Consider the following 15,755-nt stretch of genomic DNA (forward strand, 5'->3'; position numbering starts at 1 on the left):
TTTAAATTAAATAGGTTATTTTATATTCCTAGTTGGCTAAGAATTGTTTGTTTCTTTGGCAATAAATGAATCTATAATTATATCAATTACTATTTATGTAACTATTGAGATGATTATATGATTTTTCTTTTTTTAGCCACTAACATATTATAATTATTTATTTTCTAGTGTTAAACTAATCTTTTTATTCTTGGGATAAAAACAACCTGGTCATTATATCTGCTTCTTTTTATATATTGCTGGATTGGTGTGCTAATATTGATTTGGAAATGTTTGGAAATGTTTGCCTCTAGGTTTATAAAGGAAGTTGACCTGTAATTTTTCTTTCTTGTAGTATCCATATCAGATATTTAGTACCAGGGTTATGCTAGCCTAATGGGAAGTATCACCTTTTTTCTATTGCCAGGAAATAGTTCTGTACAATTATAATTATTTTTCCTTGAATACCTGATAAAGACCTTCTGAGAAATCATCTGGGCCTACAGTTTTCTGTATAAGCAAATATTTTACTATGAGAAAGACTATTTTTTCAAAAAGCAAAATTTGGATATGGGGAAAGAATATAGAGGCAAGGAAATATGTGAAGATATGAGAAGTGACCTTTCATACGACAAAGTTGACACGGAAGATACTCTTCTTCTAAAACAGAAACACTGGGCCAAATACAGAGTTTCCTTTTTAATAAATAGTTAAGATGGGGTGGTGAGAATAAAGGGAAATATTCCAATGCCTCAAATAAAAAAGAAGCTCAAAACGGAAATAAACTTCAATTGTCACCACAGCAGCACAAAAATCCTGACATAGGATTTGACTATTAAAGTGTTTTAATGTCCATGTGAGCGCACTTTTTATGGTATCAGCCTTTTTGGGTCAGAGAGCTACAATACAGTACTCTTTTATAAAGCTGAGTCCTATCAATAAAACAAGAACAAGTTCCTCCCACTAACCCAAAAAACTTGTCAAGAAAGCTTGCCATCTGTCCAAAAAATCTCTTGAAAGACATTGCAACCCTAAGTCAGAAACACATAACGAAAATAGAGGTTATACTAGCTGTATGGTTCAGGAACTCAAAGCCCAAAAGTTACTCCACAGCTAACTTTGGAATCCCAACAAAAGTAAATGCAAACCCCTCTGTAGAAACACTGGTAGTGCACAAGCCAAGGTGCACCAGACTCCCTGCTAAAGATGCATTGACAGTAGGCAATTAGAAACCACACAAGGAAATCCACCACAATGACAGAGAGTCAGCAGACCAAATAGATGGGAGAATTTGCACCACTCTAACAAGTAGATATAATAGAACAATATGAAAGCGACTACAGTGTTATAGAACATACTATAAAAAACAAAATAAGCAGATGTGAAAGGAACCAAATGAAAAAAAAAAAAACAACAACTATGGTCATTGAACTGAAAAGTCAATGGATGGCTTAAAGAGTCGATTGGACAGAATTGATGAGAAATGTATGAAAGATTTGAGGAAATCACTCAAACACAGCAAAGAGAAAAAGAAATAGAAAATATGAAAGGTAAAAAGGCTTAGAGAATGAGATCTAAAATACATTTAACAAGGTTTTTACTAAGGAGAGATTAAACAGACAATATGGAGAGGAAATATCTGGAAGATAAGAATTGTCCAGAATTTAATAAAAATCTGAGTCCTTAGGATTCCGTGTTTGGGTCCCTTCCATGAACATTCCCTTCATGGAAGCCATCTTTCTCTCTCCTGGATTAGCCCTCTGGAGTCCCCTTCCACACTCTCTCATAGCTACTGTACTTCTACGCTGCTCTCCTGACAAGAAATGGGTGTTTGCATGTGGGACATACAGTTGTGCCTTTCCACAGGTATTCCTCGCAGAGGACTTACTGAGACCATCAGAAGGCAGCGCTCCTCTGTCTACCTTTCTCCCACATAAATTCTGTACCACCGCCTGCTGGAACCCAAAGAAGAAAAATAGGATAACACTGATGTCCGAAAATGGCCGCGGAAAAAAGACAGAAATTATCACCTTTGATCTAACAATCAAGAGGAACGGAGACCGAACAGTTGTCCAAGCATATGAGATCTCACATTTCCAGTTGGCACCTCATCTGAAGTGCCCTTTCTGGATAGGAGCCAGTGATGGATATCTGGTTGTCTTTCCCAGTGGGCCATACTTGCTCCTCTTCAGTATCACTGGCCTCCTGCTGCAACGATTTCAGGACCACCAGACGCCCATCGACAACTTCTGGGTGGATGCTCTCTATGTGCTCACCACATCTGAAGACTCTGTGCACCTGTACCTGTGGGAAGAGGGAGGCTGCCCTCCATACCTCAGGAGCTGCTGTCACCTGGACAATACATGGCGTGATCATGCACCACATGGCTTTATCTCCTGTGTGATGTGTGACAACGCAAGCATAGTACTTAAGGTGAGAAATATAACTGAATCCAGCATTCTGGTGATGTATTCTTTCAATATGTAATATGGAAACTAACAAAATTGACTTTACATCATCTTCTGTAATGTAGTAAAGAGAATTCTGTTTGAAAAAACAAAAAAAAACAAAAAAACAAACAAAAAAAACAAACAACAACAACAAAAAAAACCACTGTATGTCTCTCATAGCCTGTCTTCCCTCCTAAACTCCATCTCTCTCTCTCTCATTCCCTTCCACTCAGTGTGGAGGCTGCTTTCCTTTCCTCGATTCCATCTTTCTGGATTCTGTCACTCACTGTGAGAGTTAGCTGTTTCTTTCTCTCTTCTTCTCCAGTTTCTCTCTCTTTGTTTCTACAAACAAACAAACAAATAAAAATAAAAATCAGAGTCCTTGAGCTGGGGAGGCAAACCAGGTTCCAGGCAGTAAAGACACTAAATAAGGCACTGCAGAAATAGGAAGACAGAGATAATTTTAAAATAACCACAGAGAAAACACAGCTTACCTAAATAGGGACAAAAATTAAACTGAGAGAAGAATTTTCATCAACAACAAAAGTCAGAAAACAATAAAATGCTACCTTCAATGGGCTACATTATAGAATTTTACACCTAACTGAACTACTAATCAAGAATGAAGGTACTATACATAGATTCTCAAATAAAGACCAAAAGGATTTCCTGCTTATATATCATCCCTGAAAAAACAACTAGAGAATGTAAAGAATGTATGGGGTTGGTGGGGAGTAAGAATTCAAAATGAAGGAGTAGGAAGCTAGAAGCAACAATGAGTAAAAAAATCAACAAACAAGTTAGGTCTAAGGAAACACTGACTATGTAAACAAAATGACTAATGTGGGTGTGTTTAAAAACAAGATGAAATAAACCATACTACAGAGAGTAGGAGGAAGGTGATCAGAATAAAGTGCCCTAAGGTCCTTATATATTACACAGAAGCGTAAAAACAGTGATTAACTTCAAGACAACCAAATCAAGGATAAGCATTTTTAAAAGAGAAAGAGAGATGCAATTTGTAATTTCTAAGCCTATAGGAGGGGGGAAAAAATAGAATTAGAAAAAACTCAACAGTAGGAAAAGATCAGCAAAAATCACAGTAAATAGAAAACACAAAATAAAATCATAGAAATAAGTCTATATAAAAATCACAATAAAAGCAATAGGATTAAATTTGTCTATAAAAAACAGTTTGAAAACCAAGGAAAATATATTTGATAAATACCAATCAGATACGGAACAATATTAATACCAATCAAAATACATTTAAAGGCAAATAGTATCACTAGATTAAAACGGCCATATATCTAAAGATAAAATGAACAAATCACTAGAAAGATAAAACAATCCTTAGCCAGTATATACTTACCTTAAAGGCCAAACTTGACTGGAATTACAAAGAGAAAATATCAAAAACATAATCACAATGGGAACATTAAATGCAACTTATTAAAAACATGATAGATCAATTGGGCAATAACTGATCAAGAGAATATCTGAGCAACGTAAGTTTTTTCATTTGGACATAGCAGAACTCTACACAAAATGATTAGAACTTCAAGTACAAAAATAATACAAGAAATTCATTATTTCTTTAAACGAAAGACGGCACTCACTGTATTGAGTGCCTACTGTATGCCAGGAAACTTACATGAGGCTCTACCAAATGCAGTCATGAAAATTAAGTTCCTGCACTCACGGAGTTTATATTTAATAGAGACGACAGAACTTAAATGAATGAATTCACATCCCCTCTAATGACAACCAGTGCTAAATTCTGAGAAAAATAAAGCAGTTAATAAATGTTAGATTGGGTAGTCAGGGAAGGCTTCTCTGAGGAGGTGACTTTTAGCCAAGAGCCATATGAGATGATGTGTAAGCCATGCAAATCAAGGATCTGGGCAAAGAGGGAAGAGCAAGAACAACGGCTCTGGAGAGGAAGTGTGCCTGATAGGAAGAAACAATATAGAGGCCAAGATGCTAAAAGTGATGTGAACAAGCACATCAGAAAGGGAAGGTGGGAATAATGCCATCTTTCCTTCATTTTAAAAGGATCCTTCTGGTAGCTCTGGGAAGAACAGCAGCGAGACCAGTTAAAGTGGCTCAGGCTAGAGGAATAGCAGTAGAGGGAGATGAGAACTGGTCAAACTTTAAATGATCTTGAAGGCAGAGCCAAAAGAATTTGTGGAGGGATCAGATGCGGGACGTGAAAGAAAAAGAGGAGCACAAGAGGCCTCCGAGGGCCTTGTCCCAAATAACTAAGAAAATGTAGCGCCTGTTCAGATACGAGGAACGCTGGAGAACACACATGTAGGGTGAGGAGGGGCTGCTGATAAATATGAGATATCTATTAGATGCCCCATGAAGATTTAAGCAGGCAGTAGGTTTCTCCTCATCCCACTTCTTTGTTGGTGTTGCCTGCCTGGCCTCACTGGGTATTTAATGTTGAAACTTGCCAGAACTGTCATGAAAATGAAAACATTCAATCTGCTTTCTCCATCACAGCTAATTCTACTCTCACTAACTCTACCCATGTAATAGACTTTTCCAAGCACAATTAAACTTTTTGTGAATGACAATTATACTGAGTCCTTTCACGAATACATAGTCTCACTGAAACATAAATATCTTTGTGGAGGGAATTTTTAGGTGGCGAATGAGAGATGATTGCGCACATCTATTCCTAACTCTATATCCAGGCTTCATATTGGTGTTTGAAATGGGCCACGGAGCAGTAACACCACCATACAAACTGGCAAATGCTACAAATAAAGGCCTCTCCCTAAGCCAAGTTCCAGGGCCAGAGATTTAACATTTATCAGTACACAAAACTGGCTTTATCCTTATTTTATGCAGAAAGAAACTGAGGTTCTAAGAGTCTAGTTACCTGCCCAGTTACAGAGCCAGTACTCAAGTGTTTTGACTCTAGGTAAAGTGTTATTTCCCTTATAGGACACTCTTGGGTCCTTGCTCTGTGTCAGGCTTTGAACCAAATGTTTTACATGGATTTTCTCTTCTAATCCTTAAAACAATGATGCTAAGGAAGAATGACTGTTATTCTCACTTTACTGATACTCACTTTAATGATAAGGAAACTAAGGTTTTGAGAAGTTAGCAACTTATTAATAATTGAACACTGGTCTATTTGATATTAGAATCCATTCTCTCAAAACCTATGCCATTCTAATTCTACTAAATTTCACTTTGTCAAGATAAATCAAATCCCCTGTTAATTTTCATTATGATGTAGAAGGATTAAGAAGCGGTTATCAAAGGCACAAACTAAGTCCATAAAATATAATAAATATAATAAGGGATGTCAATATTAAAAAGAATGACACTTTTCCAATATTCTAGGAAAGTTTCTTGGCGAGTTGAAATTTTGGAAAATCTTTTGATTATCGGTAAGACATCGTCCAGCACATAGGGGACATTCCAACATAGGGTGTGGCTGGGAAGAAAACTTCAAGGCAAAAGCGTGATGATCTGATCTAGGAGGTGGTGAGCATGTTCACCTAAGAGGAGCAGGGAAGACCCTCTGGGGAATAGGAAAACAATAGAATTGAGGTTTTCTGTGTGCTCTAGCAAAAGGCTTTGAAGTGAAAATGAGCTAAACAAAAAGCATAACAGATTTCACTTCAAATTTTAAAAACTGAAATTCCAGATAGCAAAATATTTTAATTTTGTTCTCTATTACTTGGTGAAATATTGTATTTTCTTGACCTTCTATTCGTAAAAAAAAAAAAAAAAAAAAAAATTAACTACCTTTCTTGTGTTTATCTCCTCCCCATCACCCATGCTTCTCACTTAATTCTCTCCCTGTGAGAACTTGGCAAGAGCATAAAGGTTGCCCTGAAGCACTTTTGGTGGTAATCAGTATGCTTTACAGCCTGAGAACATCAAAGAATTCCTTCCACCTGCTATAAAACAGTGTGCAAAGGGAACTTCTCAGAGAAGCGGTGCTGATGGAAAAATTGCTCCAATCAGTGTTTAAACTTTTGAAGCAAAGAAACCTAGGAGTATACAATGTCAAAATATTTTAGAACCTGTACATAATTCCCAGAATTTCTAGCTCCTATGTAACTTTCCCCATTATAGAATTAAATATCTCAACATCACCAACGAAAGATTAAATAAAACTTTATTAAATGCATGCTTAAAAGTAAAAGTGCAGTGGCTCATTCCTTTGGTAGGCCGAAGCAAGTGATCACTCAAGTGATCACTTGAGGTCAGGAGTTTGAGATAAGCCTGTCCAATATGCTGAGACCCTGTCTGTACCAAAAATACAAAAATTACCCTGGCATGGTAGTGCGCACCTGTAGTCCCAGCTACTCAGGAAGCTAAGGCTTGAGAATTGCTTGAACCCAGGATGTGGACATTGCAGTGAGCCAAAATCGTGCCACTGCACTCCAGCCTGGGTAATGGATGAACTGAGACTCTGTCTAAAGAAAAAAAAAAAAAAAGTAACAGGTTTTTAACAATACAAATTATTTCGAGGATTATAATAGCACCCCAAACATTAATGCCTTTCTCCATAATTGACACTGAGAACTCTGTTCCTATCCAGTAAAAGGGATCAGAGTTCAGAGTCTATGATATTCCCGAATGCAAACATTTTGATTCGAAATTTTAGCACAAACTGAGTTTCCCTAGCAAAAGAATTAAACAGTTTTGGTATTTAATGTTAACTGCTAAGTGATCTGCTGTGAATTGAATTATGTCCTCCAAAAATTCCTACGTTAAAGTCCTATCCTCCAGCACCTCAGAATGTGACCTTCCTTGGAAATAGTCATTGCAGATGTAATTAAAAGGGGGTCACATTGGAGTATGGTGGGTCGCTAATCCAGTATGACTTGTGTCCTCACAAAAAAGGAAAATTCGACACAGCACACAAAGAGTGCTGTAGACAAAGGTAGAGATTAGGGTGACGTATCTACAAGCCAAGCAACACCAAAGTTTGCCAGCAAACCACCTCAAGTTGGAGGAGAGACATGAAACAGATTTGTCCTCACAGTCTTTGGAAGGAAATGGCCCTGCCAACATCTTGATTTTGGACTTTCAGCCTCTGGAGCTGTGAGATGATACACTTCTATTGTAGAAGTCATACAGTTTGTGGTAGTTTGCTATGGCAGCCCTAGGAGTATGCCCTGTCTTCTTGGGCATATTGAAACTGAAGCACAAAGATCACACAGCAAGTAATTGGTGGAACCAGACTTCCAAACCAAACATCAGACTCCAGGGACTATGCTTTCCTTTCATGAAAGAAACATACCGTATTCACGAGCTCCATTTTCTTAACTCATCATTTTAGCCTCATTCTGTGGAAGCTCCACAACTCAGAAGAACTGTCCTGTTTAGCTCCATACTGTTTACCCTTTATTTTCAGTAACTGTTTACATGCACAGAGTTGACAACTTCTCCTGCTTAAAACTAACGATTTTTTAGATTTGCAAACACTACTCATTCCTGTTTTTCCCCTATCTTCCTGGACACTCTTTTCCAGATCCGTTATGAACCTCCCTTTTTCTGTCTTTTAAATAATTGTGTTCTCCGAGTTATATCCCAGCTCCTTCCTTTTCTCAGTCTGCACTCTCTCCTTGGATGATCTCATTTATTCTGATGGCTTCAGCTGTCATCTATATAAGTTTCAAGTGGACAGAATAGTTACTTGGCACAAGTCATACTAACACTGACAGTTGGAAATGCTGAGGAAGGATACCTGGAGACAGACGGGTCACCCAAACAGATCCACACAGAGAGACATTCACTTTGATAAATTTACCATCACTGACCAAGGACAGGTTCTTGGACTTGCAAATTCAGAAATTTGAACTTGACACTGTCAGAATATTTTAAACAAAAGAGACTGATGTATGTGAGTACTGTGCCAAAATATGAGTTAACAATGAGGAATATAACTGCCTGGTGAACGTAATGTACATGCCAGTCTGACTAGAGCCTTCTCTCCCCATAAGGAAAGTGCATGAGGTTAAATTTTCAGGAGGCTGTTTGGTGAGCATTCAATCAGAACAAGGAGAGTTAATAATATGATCCAAATATGTAATGCCATCATTACATATTTACAAGGATAAACTGTCTATCACCACAGTTAGAAAGACTGCTGATGGGTGGGCTGGTTATTCAAGTATAGAATGAACTAACACCCTGAACTCTAGTTAGAACTTGGCTGTACACTGCTTAAGTCAGTTTCTGTGACTCTCTTTCATTGTCAGTTCCCTACACTTTAGGTTGGCATTTTATCTTGGATAAGTTAATGTATGAGGAGCTTACTATTAGCACTTACAGGCCTGGGCATAACATTGTGTCTTAAAGCTAATTTCTCTTCCATCGTATGCTAATTTCAAATTTTAACTTCCAAAAGACAATTATGTTGTTTTTTTTTAACATTCTTAGGACCATGTCCAGTTCATTGGACACTCTTAATAGCTCAGAAATCTATCCCCTTATCTGGACACCCAAGTCCCCTCAATGTTTCCCCCTGGATTGTTGTGATGGTCTCACATTTCATCTTCCAGCTCTCAGGACTCCCTTGTTTCCAATCCATCCAGGAGATAGAGATCTAAAATAAAACCCAGTCATGTCACTCCTCACTTATAATCCCTCCAGGCTCTTGATAGCTTTCAGGATGAAATCCAAACTCTTCGATGTTTGATTAAACTGCTTTTATTCATGTACTTTCTTCAGGTATCTGTCCAGGACACAACTCTTCCAGAAAATCTTTGCTGACCACCACTGTCTTGATTCAGGATCAGGTGCCCTGCTCTGGGTCTGCACAGCACCCTATGCTTCCTTCTGCTATAAAAGGTAGTACAGTATAGTATATTGTACTTTATCTTGCCCTATTTCTCATAGACTTGAATCAAGAACACCTAGCATACATAGTCCCTGACAAATGGTAAGTCTGTAATCGACAGACTGAATAACTGAATGAATGAATGGATCTAATGACTTATCTTTCACTGTTTAGATTCTCTTGCTCATTTCCCAATTATGAGGCAGCGACCTACAGCTCAAAGGGACAACATAGCAAAGCATATGTGCTTCTCAAAGCACTGAATATATGGGCATATATTAGAGTAGTTATATACCTGAACTGGTTTAAATCATCCTTTGCCTATAGATTAACAGTCAAGTCATTTAATAGATTCTTTTTCTATTTTTTATTCTTACCATATAAGTTTTTTTTTTTTTTTTTTTTTTTGAGGCGGAATTTCGCTCTTGTTACCCAGGCTAGAGTGCAATGGCGTGATCTCGGCTCACCGCAACCTCCGCCTCCTGGGTTCAGGCAATTCTCCTGCCTCAGCCTCCTGAGTAGCTGGGATTACAGGCACGCGCCACCATGCCCAGCTAATTTTTTGTATTTTTAGTAGAGACAGGGTTTCGCCATGTTGACCAGGATGGTCTCGATCTCTCGACCTCGTAATCCACCCGCCTCGGCCTCCCAAAGTGCTGGGATTACAGGCTTGAGCCACCGCGCCCGGCCACCATATAAGTTTTGTATTATTTTCCTTGATAATTGTCTTCCTTCCAGTACCTATTCAAAATTTATAGACAAATAAGGCATAGTAACACCATCTGTTCCACAGCACTTTTAAAGGACTTTCATATATGTTTAATTTAACCATGATACCATCACTAAGGTAGGAAAAACTGATATCATCACATCTTACAGTTGACCTAAGTCCATTTTTAAATTTTTCCGATTCTTCACAGTGATGACTCCTCATGGGATTACCAGAAACCACAAAAACCAAGGTTGAGAATCCAGGCAGATTTGTGAGAACACCTATAATGCAGATCCTTTGATTGCATATTGCTCCTTGGAAATTAGTTTAATTGTTCTAACATTCCTTTAGCCAGTCCAGTTAAAACTGGAAGGTGAGCAGACTGCCTTATAGAATACAGCTGAAACATTGCAGACTGCATTTAAATCCCCAACAAAATCACCTGCTTTAGAAACATTCAATCACTACACAAGACTCAATCAGGCATTATCTGAGTCATAATTATCCTTCCATTTCATATTCAAGCTTGGATAGGAGATATATTATCACCAAAAGGGCCTAATTAGCAAATTACTATGTTGTGAATTGTATTCTTCTACTTGTGAATTATAAAGTAAAATCATAGGTACAAAAGGCAGGATGAAAATACCCAGAGAAATTATCAGGTTTTGTCTGCAGCATTCATTCAGGAAACATTTATTGAGTGGTCTACTATGTGGCTGTAAGATGACTCAGGTAGTCTTTGTCCAAGGCGCTTAATGTCTAGTCAGGGAGAAAGATGAATAAGCGGAATTATCAAGAATGGTTATTGTCTGTATGATCAGAGACAAACCATAAGCAATGCCAAATTCTGATTTATCAACAATAAAGTAGAAGGCTGTTTCTTAACTAATTCAACAAGGGGAGAAAAAACCCTTCATTTTGCAGGAGTCACAGAGGATTCTGTTAAATGGGAAGCATCTCTAACACATTTAAAATATCTGATTTACCAAACTTTTGTCCTTATACTTTAAGAGAAAGGCTTTGTTATATGCAGTAAACCACTTCTACATATCCTCAGGAAACACCCAGTGACATCAGACTCACTCCCTCAAGTTAAAATATTTTATTATCCTGAGAAATAAGAGTTAACCTTGTCCAAAGTCTCTCACTCTTAAATTTTAGTGCATTCTGTTTAGCTGAATTTCTCTTGGACATAACAGACCAATCATTTTGCTCATGAAAATCCTCCTTCCTGTAGGATGTGCTAAAGGCACAGAGAGACTAACAGCTTCTTGGCTCTTTTTCCTATATATATTGCAACAGAGAACATTTCAATTTGAAGTTCAATTTGTATAGATGTGCATAGGTTTTCAAGGTCCAAATGTGTAATATCTTCCTTGTAAAAATCTTTGTATTCATTATGGTTTCAAATGATCTTGCTATTGCGCAGAGAAAATATTATAGGATAACTGTTTTACTAAAGAAAAAAAAAATCTTGGAGGATTTTCTTAACACTGTGTAGGTACAGCCAAACTATACAAAGTCACTGAAGGCTGATGAACTGTATCAAAATTAAACTTTTATATTTAAAGACATATAATGCCGATATTTCTTCCAATGAATCAGGTCCCTGCTACTCTGAACTTCTTTGTAGTTGCTTACTTTTCTCTATATTATAGTGGTGTAAATCATGGACTTTGATAATAACCTACCAATGCACACTAGTTCTATAGATGGAGAAACAGAGGGTCCAGCAAGGTTAAATGATTTGCTGAAGAGACAAGAATAAGGAAAAGAAGCCTTCTGTTCCAAACTGGATGTTCTTTTTACTTTTATTTGTATTCATAAAATACTCGTTGAATCATTTATCAAAACTAAGCTCAATTTTAGCCTCAAGGACAAAGCAACCGTTCCAGTAGCTGGACATTGGCAATATAATTACAAAGATTTCCAACTCCTCTTTCCCCATCCTCCTTGAATTCTCTCCAGACAGGCTTTCACTCCCATCTCCTGCATGAAACTATTCTTGTTGAGTCACCAATGACTTCCACATTGCTAAGCTGATTAGCCAATTCTTGACCCTTCTTTTAATTGATCAGTTAGTTCTTCCTTGAAACAGTTTCTTGACTTCTAGCATAACATATTCTTCTCCCCCTACCCTGACTTCAATTTCTTGGGCTGCTTTGCTGAGTCATCCTCATCTCTCTGACCACTAAAGACTGGAGTCCCAGGGCTGGGTCCTCAGACCTCCTCTCTTTCCTATTTATACTCAGTCCCCCTTAATGGTTTCCTCTAGTCGAACAGTCCTAAATACCATCTATATGTATGTCTTTGGATCCCAAGACATCTCTCCTTGAACCTAAATCTCATATATCCAACTATCTTCTTATCTCTACTTGAATATCAAAAGGCATCTCAAACTTTAACACCTAAAAATCAAACCCTTTATCAAACCTGCTTCTCGGTCATTCTTCCCCATCTCAGTGAAAGGTCACACTAAGTTTTCATTCACTTGTCTTATTCCATTCAGTGTAGCTATGACAGAATGCTTCAGGTGGGTAATTTTTAAAGAAAAATGGTGCATTAGGCTCATGATTCTGGAGGCTGGAAGGTTCAAAATTGGGCAGATGCATCTGGTGAGGGCCTCATACTACCTCCACTCATAGCGGATGATGGAAGTGGGGGGGGGGTGCAGAGTTGCGAAGAGATCACATGGTAAGAGAGGAAGCAAGACAGAAAAACCAAGGAAGCCGAACTCTTTTTAACAACTTTTTTTTTTTTTTTTGAGATGGAGTCTTTGTTGCCCAGGCTTGAGTGCAATGGCCCAATCCCAGCTCACTGCAAGCTCTGCCTCCGGAGTTCGTGCAATCCTCTTGCCTCAGCCTCCCAAGGAGCTGAGACTACAGGCACACGCCACCATGCCCGGCTAATTTCTATATTTTTAGTGGAGACGCAGTTTCACCATGTTGGCCAGGCTGCTCTTGAACTCCTAACCTCAAGTGATCCATGTACCTCAGCCTCCCAAAGTGCTGGGATTACAGGTGTGAGCCATCGGGCTCCCCCCACCACCCCCGATTCAATCAACTTACTCTTAAAGGAACTAATCCATTCACACAAGACCAAAAACGTGCCCTCAAGGGAAGACATTAACCTGTCCAAGAGGGATCTACCTAAACACTTCCTACTAGGCCCTACCTCCCAACACTGACACATTGGGAATCAAGTTTCAACATGAAATTTTTAGCTTGGACAAACCACATCCAAACAATAGCATCCTTCCAGCCAAATCCTCAGAAACCATCCTGTCTTCTGTTTTTTTCTAAGACCTCACATCCAGTTCTTCATTAAATCCTTTTGGTTTCGTCTTCAAAATATACCAATCATTTCTCAAACCCACAGTCACCAACTTCATGCAAGATATACCACCATCTTTTGTCTGATTTAAACAATAGTGTCCTGTCTATTCTCCCTGTTTCTGCCCTTGCTCTGCTTCAGACTATTCTCAAACAACAGAATGACTATGTAGATGCGTAAAGTCAGATCATGTCACTTCTCTATTCAGAACCCTAAAATGGCAACCCATCTCCCTCAGAGTAAAGGGCAAAGTCACTGTGGACTACGAGCCCTTTCCTGAAATGGCTTAACCATATTTCTGACTTCACCCTCTGACTTCTTCCTCACAGTCACTGTGTTCCAGACTCTCTGGTCTTTTCACTGTTCCCTAAACATGTCAGGATGCGCTTATCATGAGAGTTTTCATTTATTGTTTCTCCACCTGTAGCATTCTTTCCATAGATATCCTCAATTCTCCCTCCCTTACCTCCTTCAAGTCTTTGATAAAATGTGACCTTTTCCACTGAGGACTTTGCTAATGACCACATTTAAAATTCCAACACTGCCAATCCACCTCAAACTCCCCATCCCTTTTCCTTCTTTTTATTTTCTCCATACCAATTATCATCATTTAAAAAAAAAAAAAAAAAAAAACTCGGTAAAATATCATCATCAAAATTACCATACATGTTTTAATTGTTTTCTTTATTGCCTGTGTCACTCCCCACCCCTGCAACAGAATGTAAGCTCCATGAATTCAAGAGCTTTTATCTGCTTTACTCCCTTTTATGTGAGGCAAGGTCTGAAACATAAAGGTGAATGAATAAATGAATGCATGTAGACTTCCATAAGATACCCTAGGAAGAAAGTGAAGACACAATTGTGAAAGAGAAGAGTTTTCTTTCTATGAATTAACTCATTAAAACACACTGTCCTGTTCTCTCTCCTCCTGTCTCTGGTACCTGCCTTAAAAAGAGGAGGGGAAATAAGAGAGTGAGCAATAAAAGAAGCTATGGTAAAAGAGAGATGGTCAGCCCTCCTCGAAGTTGTATTTCAAGGAAGAGAGGAATACATTTTGAGTGCTATGTAAAAAGCATAGTAAAAATATATAAGAATCAAAAGTTTCAATAACAGCATGCTGTACTAGCAAAGACATGGAATCAACCTAGATGCCCATTAACAATGGACTGGACAAAGAAAATGTGGTACAGATACGCCATGGAATACTACACAGCTATAAGAAAGAGTGAAATCATGCCCTTTGCAGTGACATGGATACAGCTGGAGGCCACTATCCTAAGCAAATTAAGGCAGGAATAGAAAACCAAATACCATATGTTCTCACTTACAAGTGGGGGCTAAACAGTGAGTACACATGGACACAAAGAAGCAGACACTGAAACTTACTTGTTATTAGAGGATAGGAGGAGGATGAGGATTGAAAAACCATCAGGTACGAAGCTCACTACCTGGACGATGAAATCATTTATACACCAAACCCCAGTGACACGCAATTTACCCACCTAACAAGCCTGCACATGTGGCCCCTGAACCTAAAAAATGAAAGCTGGAAGAAAAAAAAGAAGTTGTATGCTACATAAAGAGAATAATCTCCAGAACAGTTTACTTTCTATGTTATTTTTTGATTTTAACTATAAGTAATAAGAGCTTTATAAATCTGTGTTGTAATAAAGAACCTTTGTATTTTTCAAATAATAACAGTAATGTATTGAAGAGGACGTGAAGAAATCGGAACCCTCACACGCCACTGGTGGGAACGTAAAATGGTAGAGAGCTGCTTTGGAAAACAGCTTGGCAGTTTCTCAAACAATTAAACAGCGTTACTATGATCTAGCAACTCCACTTCTGGTTATATTCCCAAAAGAAATGAAAACAACTGTCTACACAGAAACTTGCACATGAATAAACTAACAGATAAACAAAATATGATATATCATACAATGGAACATTATTTGGCCATAAAAAGGGGAATGAAGTACTAATACATTCTACAATGTGAATGAACCTTGAAAAATGTTATGCTAAAGTGAAAGAAGCCAGTCATAAAATACCTTATAGAATATGATTCTTCTTGTATAAAGTCCAGAACAGAATAATACATAGAAGCAAAAAAACAGATTAGTGGTTGTTTAGGACTGACAGGAAGATGACTGAGGTATAGGAGACTGATAGCTGAAGGGTACAGGATTGTTTCAGAGGTAATGAAGATGTTCTACAATGGACTGCAGCGATGTTTGCACCTATCTGTAAATATACTAAAAAGCATCAAATTATTTAAGTGGATGAACTGTATGGTAAGGGGATTACATCTCAATAAAGCCGTTAAAAATCAACACATTATATGTGGTTATGAAAGTGGAAAATCCATCTTAACCGTAGTTAACACCAAAATCAAAAGGCTGGCTTGCCTTTCCATGACCCCTCATAGTCTCTGGGACCTCCTTCTACTCTAGACACATGT

At 38.1% G+C, this 15,755-nt stretch overlaps 1 protein-coding gene and 1 pseudogene across 7 annotated transcripts in view; one reads left to right on the forward strand and one right to left on the reverse strand.

Moving 5' to 3' along the window:
* The window catches only part of HMCN1 (hemicentin 1), a 677,492-nt gene that overhangs the window by 415,699 nt on the left and 246,038 nt on the right, over nt 1–15,755 (reverse strand). The gene's annotated exons all lie outside the window — the stretch shown is intronic.
* Nucleotides 1,705–2,466, forward strand: LOC104650950 (F-box/WD repeat-containing protein 12 pseudogene; annotated as a pseudogene).

The sequence above is a fragment of the Saimiri boliviensis genome, chromosome 19 (genome assembly GCF_048565385.1).
Source record: "Saimiri boliviensis isolate mSaiBol1 chromosome 19, mSaiBol1.pri, whole genome shotgun sequence".
In the NCBI taxonomy this organism is placed as follows: Eukaryota; Metazoa; Chordata; class Mammalia; order Primates; family Cebidae; genus Saimiri; species Saimiri boliviensis.